This window comes from Tursiops truncatus, chromosome 15, assembly GCF_011762595.2.
Source record: "Tursiops truncatus isolate mTurTru1 chromosome 15, mTurTru1.mat.Y, whole genome shotgun sequence".
In the NCBI taxonomy this organism is placed as follows: Eukaryota; Metazoa; Chordata; class Mammalia; order Artiodactyla; family Delphinidae; genus Tursiops; species Tursiops truncatus.
This window is the reverse complement of record NC_047048.1, coordinates 14,911,626-14,924,226: the sequence shown is the minus strand read 5'-3', so window position 1 is coordinate 14,924,226 and position 12,601 is coordinate 14,911,626. Positions and strand designations below refer to the sequence as shown.

Below are 12,601 nucleotides of genomic sequence, written 5' to 3'. Positions count from 1 at the left end.
ACACTCACATACACACACCCACACCTTATGCTCAAGGAATACAGAGGACTTCTTGTTCCTTAAACATGTCATGATTTTTTAGTTCTCTGTACCTTTGCAGATGCTGTTCCCTCCGCCTGAAATCACCTAATTACTCATGTCTAATGGGAAAATCCCTATTTATTCTTTAAGGTTCAGATTAAATTATTTTCCCTGTACTAGCTCCTTCATAACCCCCTCAGAGAATTAATTAATCACTCCCATTCCCTTCCTAGAATATGAGTTCCTTCAGGGTACGGACCTTGACTGAATTATTTTTCTGTTTCCAGCACAGTGGGTGCTAAAATTAAATGTTTCATGAATTAGAGTTGAATCTAAGCAGTTCCTGAGAACAGAGAATCGAGTAGATTACTATTCTCAATAAAACAATTCCAATTTAGTGTGCTATTACCCTAAAATTAAAATCGTTAACAAGCAATGATGACTATAACAGAGAAACAGAATCAATATCATATATTCTGAAGTTGGAAGGAAACTCAAAGCCATTATCTGGGGCTAGTCCCATGCCTTTCTGCAGGAACAATATTAATACATCCATTTCACAGATTAACTAATAGAGGTATAAGGAAGTTAAATGCTTTACCCAAGGTCATACAGCTCCTAAATGATGGCCAAAGAACTGAAACTTGGGTCTCAAATGCACAGAGACAATATAAAAGAGGTGGATAAATTAAGCAGAATTAAATAAGGTTAGACATTGTTAAGAACGTAACGTGGGGACTCCCCTGGTGGCGCAGTGGTCAAGAATCTGGCTGCCAATGCAGGGGACACGGGTTTGACCCCCGGTCCGGGAAGATGCCACATGCCACGGAAGCAACTAAGCCTGTGTGCCACAACTACTGAGCCCACGTGCCTAGAACCCATGCTCCACAACAAGAGAAGCCACCACAATGAGAAGCCCACACACTGCAATTATGCAACTAGAGAAACCCCGTGCGCATCAATGAAAACCCAACACAGTGAAAGAAAGAAAGAAAGGGAGGGAGGGAGGGAGGAAGGAAGGAAGGAAGGAAGGAAGGAAGGAAGGAAGGAAGAAAGTAAGTAACATGGACCCAGGAAATGTCAAAGACTTTCAGCAAGAATTCAGACTGTCCCCTAAGAAGACATACATATGGCCAACAGGCACGTGAAAAGATTCTCAACATCACTAATTATTAGAGAAATAGTGAAAGAAGAAAGTCTGCCCATTCTTTGGAAGACCAGCAGATAGAAACAGGTTTCATAAATTGTCAAATTCCCACCAAGCCAGTGAACCCCAAGGAGCTCCATATCCCACTCTCTGTGCCTCAGAAACACCCATCTGGCTCTGGTCCAGAGGGAATTAACCTAATATTACATGGCTAAGCAGGCTCACTATAAAAGCCTAGAAGACAGAAGTCTATCAGCAGAGAAGCAGTGCTTAATGCAGCACAGTTCCACTGAGCATGCAGAATGAGCCATTTGTAAATGGAGAGAAAGCCAGCAACAGACAAACAAATGATGTTAGAGGACCTAAAATGAGACAAATGGAATAGGCTAAAGAACCTTATAAGAATGTACAGGAGGCGACATTCACAGAGAGACAAGATGAAAAGGCAGAGGGCTATGTACCAGATGAAGGATCAAGATAAAACCCCAGAAAAACAACTAAATGAAGTGGAGATAGAAAACCTTCCAGAAAAAGAATTCAGAATAATGATAGTGAAGATGATCCAGGACCTTGGAAAAAGAATGGAGGCAAAGATCGAGAAGATGCAAGAAATGTTTAACAAAGACCTAGAAGAATTAAAGAACAGAAAACAGAGATGAACAATAAGTAAAATGAAAACTACACTAGAAGGAATCAATAGCAGAATAACTGAGGTAGAAGAACGGATAAGTGACCTGGAAGACAGAATGGTGGAATTCACTGCTGTGGAACAGAATAAAGAAAAAAGAATGAAAAGAAAGGAAGACCGCCTAAGAGACCTCTGGGACAACATTAAACACAACAACATTCACATTATAGGGGTCCCAGAAGGAGAAGAGAAAGGACCCAAGAAAATACTTGAAGAGATTATAGTCAAAAACTTCCCTAACATGGGAAAGGAAATAGCCACCCAAGTCCAGGAAGTGCAGCAAGTTCCATACAGTATAAACTGAAGGAGAAACACGCCAAGACACATAGTAATCAAATTGGCAAAAATTAAAGACAAAGGAAAATTATTGAAAGCAGCAAGGGAAAAACAACAAATAACATACAAGGGAACTCCCATAAGGTTAACAGCTGATTTCTCCCCAGAAACTCTACAAGCCAGAAGGGAGTGGCATGATACACTTAAAGTGATGAAAGGGAAGAAACTACAACCAAGATCACTCTACCCGGCAAGGATCTCATTCAGATTCGATGGAGAAATCAAAAGCTTTACAGACAAGCAAAAGCTAAGAGAATTCAGCACCACCAAAACAGCTCTACAACAAATGCTAAAGGAACTTCTCTAAGTGGGAAACACAAAAGAAGAAAAGGACCTACAAAAACAAAACAATTAAGAAAATGGTCATAGGAACATACATATCAATAATTACCTTAGACGTGAATGGATTAAATGCTCCAACCAAAAGACACAGGCTTGCTGAATGGATACAAAAACAAGACCCATATATATGCGGTATACAAGAGACCCACTTCAGACCTAGGGACACATACAGACTGAAACTGAGGAGATGGAAAAAGATATTCCATGCAAATGGAAATCAAAAGAAACCTGGAGTAGCAATACTCATATCAGATAAAACAGACTTTAAAATAAAGAATGTTACAAGAGACAACGAAGGACACTACATAATGATCAAGGGATCAATCCAAGAAGAAGATATAACAATTATAAATACATATGCACCCAACATAGGAGCACCTCAATCCATAAGGCAACTGCTAACAGCTATAAAAGAGGAAATCAACAGTAACACAATAATAGTGGGGGAATTTAACACCTCACTTACACCAATGGACAGATCATCCAAAATGAAAATAAATAAGGAAACAGAAGCTTTAAATGACACAATAGACCAGATAGATTTCATTGATATTTATAGGACACTCCATCCAAAAACAGCAGATTACACTTTCTTCTCAAGTGTACATGGAACATTCTCCAGGATAGATCACATCTTGGGTCACAAATTAAGCCTCAGAAAATTTAAGAAAATTGAAATCGTATCAAGCATCTTTTCTGACCACAACACTATGAGATTAGAAATGAATTACAGGGAAAAAAACGTAAAAAACACAAACACGTGGAGGCTAAACAATACGTTACTAAATAACCAAGAGATCACTGAAGAAATCAAAGAGGAAATCAAAAAATACCTAGAGACAAATGACAATGAAAAAACGATGATCCAAAACATATGGGATGTGGCAAAAGCAGTTCTAAGAGGGAAGTTTATAGCTATACAAGCCTACCTCAAGAAACAAGAAAAATCTCAAATAAACAATCTAACCTTACACCTAAAGGAACTAGAGAAAGAAGAACAAACAAAATGCAAAGTGAGCAGAAGGAAAGAAATCATAAAGATCAGAGCAGAAATAAATGAAATAGAAACAAAGAAAACAATAGCAAAGATCAATAAAACTAAAAGCTGGTTCTTTGAGAAGATAAACAAGATTGATAAATCATTAGCCAGACTCATCAAGAAAAATAGGGAGAGGACTCAAATCAATAAAATTACAAATGAAAAAGGAGAAGTTACAACAGACACTGCAGAAATACAAAGCATCCTAAGAGACTACTACAAGCAACTCTATGCCACTAAAATGGACAACCTGGAAGAAATGGACGAATTCTTAGAAAGGTATAACCTTCCAAGACTGAACCAGGAAGAAATAGAAAATATGAACAGACCAATCACAAGTAATGCAACTAAACTGTGATTAAAAATCTTTCAACAAACAAAAGTGCAGGACCAGATGGCTTCACAGGTGAATTCTATCAAACATTTAGAGAAGAGATAACACCCATCCTTCTCAAACTCTTCCAAAAATTGCAGAGGAAGGAACACTCCCAAACTCATTCTATGAGGCCACCATCACCCTGATACCAAAACCAGACAAAGATACTACAAAAAAAGAAAATTAGGGCTTCCCTGGTGGCACAGTGGTTGAGAGTTCACCTGCTGATGCAGGGGACGTGGGTTCGTGCCCCAGTCCGGGAGGATCCCACATGCCGCAGAGCGGCTGAGCCCGTGAGCCACGGCCACTGAGCCTGCGCGTCCGGAGCCTGTGCTCCGGAACGGGAGAGGCCACAACAGTGAGAGGCCCGCATACCGCAAAAAGAAAAAAAAAAAAAAGAAAGAAAATTACAGACCAGTATCACTGATGAATATAGATGCAAAAATCCTCAACAAAATACTAGCAAACTGAATCCAACAACACGTTAAACAGATCATACACCATGATCAAGTGGGATTTATCCCAGGAATGCAAGGATTCTTCAATATACGCAAATCAATCAATGTGATACACAATATTAACAAACTGAAGAATAAAAACCATATGATCAACTCAATAGATGCAGAAAAAACCTTTGACAAAATTCAACATCCATTTATGATAAAAACTCTCCAGAAAGTGGGCACAGAGGGAACCTACCTCAACATAATAAAGGTCATATACGACAAACCGACAGGAAACATCATTCTCAATGGTGAAAAACTGAAAGAATTTCCTCTAAGATCAGGAACAAGTCAAGGATGTCCACTCTCGCCACTATTATTCAACATAGTTTTGGAAGTCCTAGTCACGGCAATCAGAGAAGAAAAAGAAATAAAAGGAATACAAATTGGAAAAGAAGAAGTAAAACTGTCGCTGTTTGCAGATGACATGATACTATACATAGAGAATCCTAAAAATGCCACCAGAAAACTACTAGAGCTAATCAATGAATTTGGTAAAGTTGCAGGATACAAAATTAATGCAAGAAATCTCTTGCATTCCTATACACTAATGATGAAAAATCTGAAAGAGAAATTAAGGAAATACTCCCATTTACCATTGCAACAAAAAGAATAAAATACCTAGGAATAAACCTACCTAGGAAGACAAAAGACCTGTATGCAGAAAACTATAAGACACTGATGAAAGAAATTAAAGATGATACCAACAGATGGAGAGATATACCATGTTCTTGGATTGGAAGAATCAATATTGTGAAAATGACTATACTACCCAAAGCAATCTACAGATTCAATGCAATCCCTATCAAATTACCAATGACATTTTTTACGGAACTAGAACAAAAAATCTTAAAATTTGTATGGAAACACAAAAGACCCCAAATAGCCAAAGCAGTCTTGAGGGAAAAAAACGGAGCTGGAGGAATCAGACTCCCTGACTTCAGACTATACTACAAAGCTACAGTAATCAAGACATTTTGGTACTGGCACAAAAACAGAAACACAGATCAATGGAACAAGATAGAAAGCCCAGAGATAAATCCACACACCTATGGTCAACTAATCTATGACAAAGGAGGCAAGGATATACAATGGAGAAAAGACAGTCTCTTCAATAAGTGGTGCTGGGAAAACTGGAGAGCTACATGTAAAAGAAGGAAATTAGAACACTCCCTAACACCATACACAAAAATAAACTCAAAATGGATTAGAGACCTAAATGTAAGACCGGACACTAAAACTCTGAGAGGAAAACATAGGAAAGACACTCTTTGACATAAATCACAGCAAGATCTTTTGTGATCCACCTCTTAGAGTAATGGAAATAAAAACAAAAATAAACAAATGGGACCTAATGAAACTTAAAAGCTTTTGCATAGCAAAGGAAACCATAAACAAGACGAAAAGATAACCCTCAGAATGGGAGAAAATATTTGCAAACAAATCAATGGACAAAGGATTAATCTCCAAATTATATAAACACCTCATGCAGCTCAATATTAAAGAAACAAACAACCCAATCCAAATATGGGCAGAAGACCTAAATAGACATGTCTCCAAAGAGAACATACCGATGGCCAAAAAGCACATGAAAAGCTGCTCAACATCACTAATTATTAGAGAAATGTAAATCAAAACTACAATGTGGTATCACCTCACACCAGTTAGAATGGGCATCATCAGAAAATCTACAAAAAACAAATGCTGGAGACTGTGTGGAGAAAAGGGAACCCTCTTGCACTGTTGGTGGGAATGTAAATTGATACAGCCACTATGGAGAACAGTATGGAGGATCCTTAAAAAACTAAAAATAGAACTACCATATGATCCAGCAATCCTACTACTGGGCATATACCCAGAGAAAACCAGAATTCAAAAAGACACATGCACCCCAATATTCACCGCAGCACTATTTACAATAGCCAGGTCATGGAAGTAACCTAAATGCCCATCGACAGATGAATGGATAAAAAGATGTGGTACGTATATACAATGGAATATTACTCAGCCATAAAAAGGAATGAAATTGCGTCATTTGTTGAGATGTGACAGTCTAGAGACTGTCATACAGAGTGAAGTAAGTCAGAAAGAGAAAAACAAATATCGTATATTAATGCATGTATGTGGAACCTAGAAAAATGGTACAGATGAACCAGTTTGCAGGGCAGAAACTGAGACACAGATGTAGAGAACAAACGTATGGACACCAAGAGGGGAAAGCGTGGGGGGATGGGGATGGTGGTGTGATGAACTGGGTGATTGGGATTGACATGTATACAGTGATGTGTATAAAATTGATGACTGGGGCTTCCCTGGTGGTGCAGTGGTTGAGAGTCCGCCTGCCGATGCAGGGGACACGGGTTCGTGTCCCGGTCTGGGAGGATCCCACATGCCACGGAGTGGCTGGGCCCTTGAGCCATGGCCGCTGGGCCTGCGCGTCCGGAGCCTGTGCTCCGCAACGGGAGAGGCCACAGCAGTAAGAGGCCTGCGTACCGCAAAAAAAAAAAAAAAAAATTGATGACTAATAAGAACCTGCTGTATAAAAAATTAAATTAAATTTAAAAATTTTAAAAAAAGAATGTACAGGAGGCAACACAAATAACAGAGAATGGGCAAGACTCCTGAGAATGACTGACAGGCTCCCGAAGCCTCAAAGATGTAAGAAGATGAAGCCAATCTACAGTGCCTCTCTGTGCCTAGCACAAGTCCTGGGCAATGCAGAATGCGCACCATCTTCAAGAGGTTCCCAGTCTTGTTGGGATGATCAGACAAATCATTATTGCTCACATTTGAAAAGCCAGCACCTTTAGCCTCTTTCCAACCACTGATATCAGCAATAGCTTCAACCAGACCATGAGCCTCAAATATGAAAGGAAATGTACATTTCCTCAAATAAAGTGAGGACTGATTTTCACAGACCCAGATGAACATTAGTCCTGATTTACGACTCAGAATTGCTGACACCTGCATCCTGGGTTGCACTGTGGTTCCAAAGACAGATTTTGGTTCCAAAGACAGGATTTTTGAGACAAACTATTGGAGGACAGAGGGAATGAAAAGTGCCCACCAAACTGAGAAGGCATCTTGAGACCGAAAAATGAGGCAGGCAGCTCTGTATAATCAATGGATCAGTTTATCATAGGTAACTTACTCAGAGGGTGGGATCTGGATTGGGTGGATAACAATCCAGAAGCATTCGCAGCTGCACTTCCCACCACCAAGGGGCCATTGGGACAATTTTATAGTGCTTGGGAGTAGGTGCTTGGAAAGAGGGCGTGCACTCCCAAGCCAAGATTTATGAATGGGTAAGTAGTCTCGTGGGTGCCGGGAATACAGCAGGGGAGGGTTTTCATCATTGTTTGGGGACTAACAGAGCATAGAGGCTACCTGGTCCTAATGATTATTAAACAATGTCTATTAACTACAAAGCCCTTGATGACAGAGAAGTGACAGTACAAAAGGGACAGTACAGTCCTGGGTAGGGTCAGCGGAAGGACAGGAGAAATTGTGAGGGTCCATGATGGTGCCAGTTATGCTAACAGCCATACACAAACATTACATTGCAGTTACATGGAAGACTGATTCTTTCTTCATGCCCTCCCTAGCAGATGGAGCTGGATTATATGACCTTAACTTTGCCCACTAAATGCTCGTGCCAGGGGATATGCCCTCCACCCCTCAGCTTACATGGGTTTCAATCCCCTGCTTAGACTGCAGAACAAATTCAGCTTCCTTTAGCGCTTCCCAACCCGCACTGTAAAATGCTCTGCCTCCTTATTCACTTTTGGTTCCCTCTTTTTTTCATTGTCTCCACCAGGAGTGACTCATGATTCATACAAAGTCAAAATTCTCATAGCTCCGGGGGACAGAGGGGAAATCTGCTGAGTAAGTTCAGTTGCTTCAAAGTGAATTGTGTACATTAGAAAAATCGTTGCTGGAGAATGGACTCTGGATCCCTCACATCTGGCCCTTGCAAGGAAGGGGGACAGGACGGGGGTGGAAGAAATCCTGGTGGAAAGGTCTGTGCTTAGACATGGCAGCTCCCAGGGCTGGTCCCGACCACTGGACCACTGCCTTCTGTGTCTCAGGACAGGACTCCTGCCCACCCGACCTCAAGCAGGTCCATCTTGGGGAAGCAGAGGGCCAACTGGTAAAGAAGCCACAGCTGACAACCCCTTCTCACCCCCAGCTCCAAAAGTATAAAAACAAGTTTTCCTTCATGGCCAAACTTAGGAGGTCTGGTTTTAGATAAAAGGAGAAAAACTTGCTCATCCAAACTCTCTTCCAACTTCTCCATCTAAGTATCTTGAAAGAGGCATCTAAGATCACCTTCACCAACTTCCCCTTTTGCTGGGATTGACCTCTTACCTTCACCTGTGTAAGAACAAATATAAGCTGGTACAGAGGTTGAGGAAGCCGACAGAGCAAAGCTTCCTGGGCTTAGATGGGCGTCACCTGGGGTGGCTTTGGTCTTAGGGGTGAGTCTGTTTGGGGCCCTCCAAGCAGTGAAACAATGCCCAATGGAGTCTGAGAGTTTCTGAATCAGAGGAGAGTCAAAGAGCATTCCTGTAACTAGGACTATGGTTTCTGGTCAATGCATTACAGTATATTTTATGATAAAAAAGAACAGCTATTCCTCGGGGAACCTGAGATTTTTAAGCATGCCACATAGGTTACAGCAGAAAATTTTTTTTTATTCAGTGAATATTAAACTGTTAACTGATAAATATACAACAATGACAATGAAAACAGAAGATAAATTGGACTCACGTTTCTCCAGGGCTGGATTCCTAGGAGACAATACTCTTCTCTTTCTGCTTCTTTCCTGAATAAAAACACAGCATAAAGTTCTGACTACAAATTTCTTTAAGAGAGATCTTGTGAGTTCTGCAAGAGCAAGAGCCTAGAAAAAAATGGGGACATGAACATCAAGGTCCAGACATAGGAGAAGAAAGAGGAGACTGTCTAGCTTCACTGTCCCTCCTAGCAGGACCGGTACAAAGGAGGGTCAGGTGCAAAGTCTCCTAAGACTGCTTCCCCTGGGAAGCCCTTCACTTCTGTCTCCTTGAAGCACGCAAAGGAGGAAACACTCTTCTGTGGCTTTAATTCTGCAAAAGCTTCGAGTCTGATAGGAAATCACCTACACCTGATTAGCAAGGCTCAAAGGCAAGGGAAGGAGAGAGAAAGGGAAAGAGGATCTACTGGGAAAACATAATACAAATACAGAGAAGCCAACACAGGTCCATTACAGGCTCTACAAAACGGTCCCTGCTGTCTTCAAAATGAGGAAAGTCAACAACATTCCAAGAATAGTCAGAGGGGAATCCTGTTGCCCAGTAACGAGGGAACGAAGCCAACAACTTCAAATTATAATCCTCATCATTTAAACTGTAAATAGAAGTGGATAGGGACTTCCCTGGTGGCGCAGTGGTTAAGAATCCACCTGCCAATGCAGGGGACATGGGTTCGAGCCCTGGTCCGGGAAGACCTCACATGCCGCAGAGCAACTAAGGCCATGCGCCACTACTACTGAGCCTGCACTCTAGAGCCCAGGTGCCGCAACTACTGAAGCATACATGCCTAGAGCCCATGCTCCACAACAAGCCACTGCAATGAGAAGCCCGAGCACCGCAACGAAGAGCAGCCCCCATTTGCCACAACTAGAGAAAGCCTGCACGCAGCAACGAAAACCCAAAGCAGCAAAAAAAAAAAAAAAAAAGTGGATAAAGGTGCTAAATCTCAGAAGAAAAAAAGAGATAAAAAGAAATAGTTAAGAACAAGCGGCAAGAAAAAGCAAAGTAGAGGTTGACAAAGGAAGGAAGCCAGAATGGAAATAAATCATTTGGAAGGTTCGAATACGGTCCTCACTGAACTCAGAAAGGGTTCGGTGTACCCTTCTCTCAGCGGAGTCACACAGGATAATACTCCTGTGAAGGAGGAAGATTACAAAGTGTACTCAAAGCCTCGTACCTGAGCATGCAAGTCTAGCGTTTCTTTCCCACTCTGCTGAGCACGACTGGCTTCTGCAGGTGTTCTGAATCCCACTCCCCTGCAGGCCAGCGAGAGCTGCACCCTAGCAAACCTCCCCAGAAGCTGCTCTCTTAAGGAGAACCCACTGCCCGGAATGGCATGACAAGAAAAGGAATATTTCCAATTTGCTTCTTTAATAGAGTTTATTCTTGATCCATTGGTTTAATTATAAAGGCCCGCTCTATTTCTCTAATTTAGAATTCATACTTTGTTACTGGCCTTTTTTTTTTTTTAAATTGGGCATGTATTAGATCATGTGAAAATTTAAGACATCCCTTGTTTCACCAGCATGAAAATGACAAGACTCTGATCGTTATTATATTGGAATCCTACCTGGTAGTTTTAATAAAATATAGAAATCTAATGTATATTCTTCCCCAACTTGTAGTCCAATGCCAAAAATTAACTCCAAATGAATCAAGACCTAAACACAAAAGCTAAAACTATAAGACTTCTAAAACACAGGAGGAAAATTGCACACCTGTGGTAGGCAGCCTCTAAAATGGCCCCTAGTGGGAATTCCCTGGTGGTCCAGTGTTTAGGACTCTGTGCTTCCACTGCAGGGGGGCCTGGGTTCCATTTCTGGTCAGGGAACTAAGATCCCACAAGCCACACAGTGAGGCCAAAAAACAAAAATTCCAAAAAACCTAGTGAACCGACTTCCTGCTATCCCAACCCATCTGTAACCCCCTACCCTTGAGAGTGAGCTGGGTATAGTGACTCTCTTCCAGTGAATAGAGTGAGGCAGAGGTGATAGGATATCACTTGCAAAATTAGACTGACACAAATGAGTGTGTGTATAACTGTGAGGTCTGAACGAGCTCTATGGATTGTGCCAATGTCAGTTCCTTGAGATGTTGTCTTCGGGGGAAGGGACATGGAGGAAGGAGGAATGCATGAGATTTCCCTGTATATTTCTTTGCAGCCTTCTGTGAATCCATAATTATTTCTAATTTAAAAATATTATAAAAGTGGTTTTTTTTTATAGTGAGTTAATCTCAGGGAATTCCCTGGCAGTCCAGTGGTTAGGACTCGGCACTTTCACTGCTGGGGCCTGGGTTCAATCCCTGGTCGGGGAACTAAGATCCTACATGCCACACAGTGAGGCCAAAAAATAAAATAAAATAATAAAAAAGTGAGTTAATCTCAAAAAAGGAAAAAAAAAGGAATGTGGCTTCCATCTTGCCCCAGCACCCCCACTCCTTGCTCTGGGGTAAGGCAGCTACCATGTTGGTAGCTGCCCAATGAGAGGCCCATGTGGCAGAACTGAGGGGACGTCCAGCAAACAGCCAGTGAGGAACTAAGGACCTCAGTCTAACAGCCCTCAGGGAATTGAATCCTGCCAATAACCAGGTGAGTGCTCTAGGAAGCAGATCCTCCCCCAATAAAGTGTTCAGATAAGTTGACCTTGGCCAACTGCAACCTCTTAAGAGACCCTAAACCAGAACCACCCAGCTAAGCTGCTCCCAGATTTCTGACCCACAGAAAGTGAGAAAATAAACGTTTGTCATTTTAAGCTGCTGAGTTTTGGGATAATTTATTATGCAGCAATAGATACTAATAGAACAACCTTAAGGTAGGCAAAATTTTCTCAAATAAAACCCAAATAGCATGAATAATAAAAGGAAAAAAGTGATAAATTGGCCTTCATCAAAATTAAAAACTTCTGCTTTTCAAAAGACACCATTATGGCGGCGGGGGGGGGGAGAAAGAAAGAGAAAAAAAGGCAAGTCGCAGAATGGGAGAAAGTATTCACAATACATATATTTGATAGAGGAGTTGTATCTAGAATAAAGAACACTTACAACTCAATAAAACAAACAACCCATTAAAATATAAACAATAGATATTTCAAAAAAGATGTGCAAATAAACTCAAAAGAATAACAAAAATAAAAAAGACTGACAATACCATGTATTGGTGAGGATATGGAACAACTGGAACTCTTATACGTTGCTGGTGGGGATGTAAAATGGTACAACCACTATGGAAAACAGTTTGGCAGTTCCTTACGAAATTAAACATTTACCTACCGTAAGAGTCAGCAATCCCACTCCTGGAGATTTATTCAAGTGAAATGAAAACATATTCAGGGACTTCCCTGGTGGCGCAGTGGTTA

General features: G+C 41.1%; 1 protein-coding gene across 10 annotated transcripts in view; it reads right to left on the bottom strand.

The window, feature by feature from the left end:
* The window catches only part of PSPH (phosphoserine phosphatase), a 49,097-nt gene that overhangs the window by 10,709 nt on the left and 25,787 nt on the right, over positions 1-12,601 (bottom strand). For 9 of the 10 annotated variants that reach the window (XM_073792075.1, XM_073792074.1, XM_073792077.1 and 6 more), the window contains one exon: positions 9,223-9,277. The gene's annotated coding sequence lies outside the window, so the exon portion shown is untranslated. Of the gene's footprint in view, positions 1-8,820; positions 8,990-9,222; positions 9,278-12,601 lie in introns of all 10 variants that reach the window. The other variant, XM_073792078.1, reaches the window with a different exon arrangement.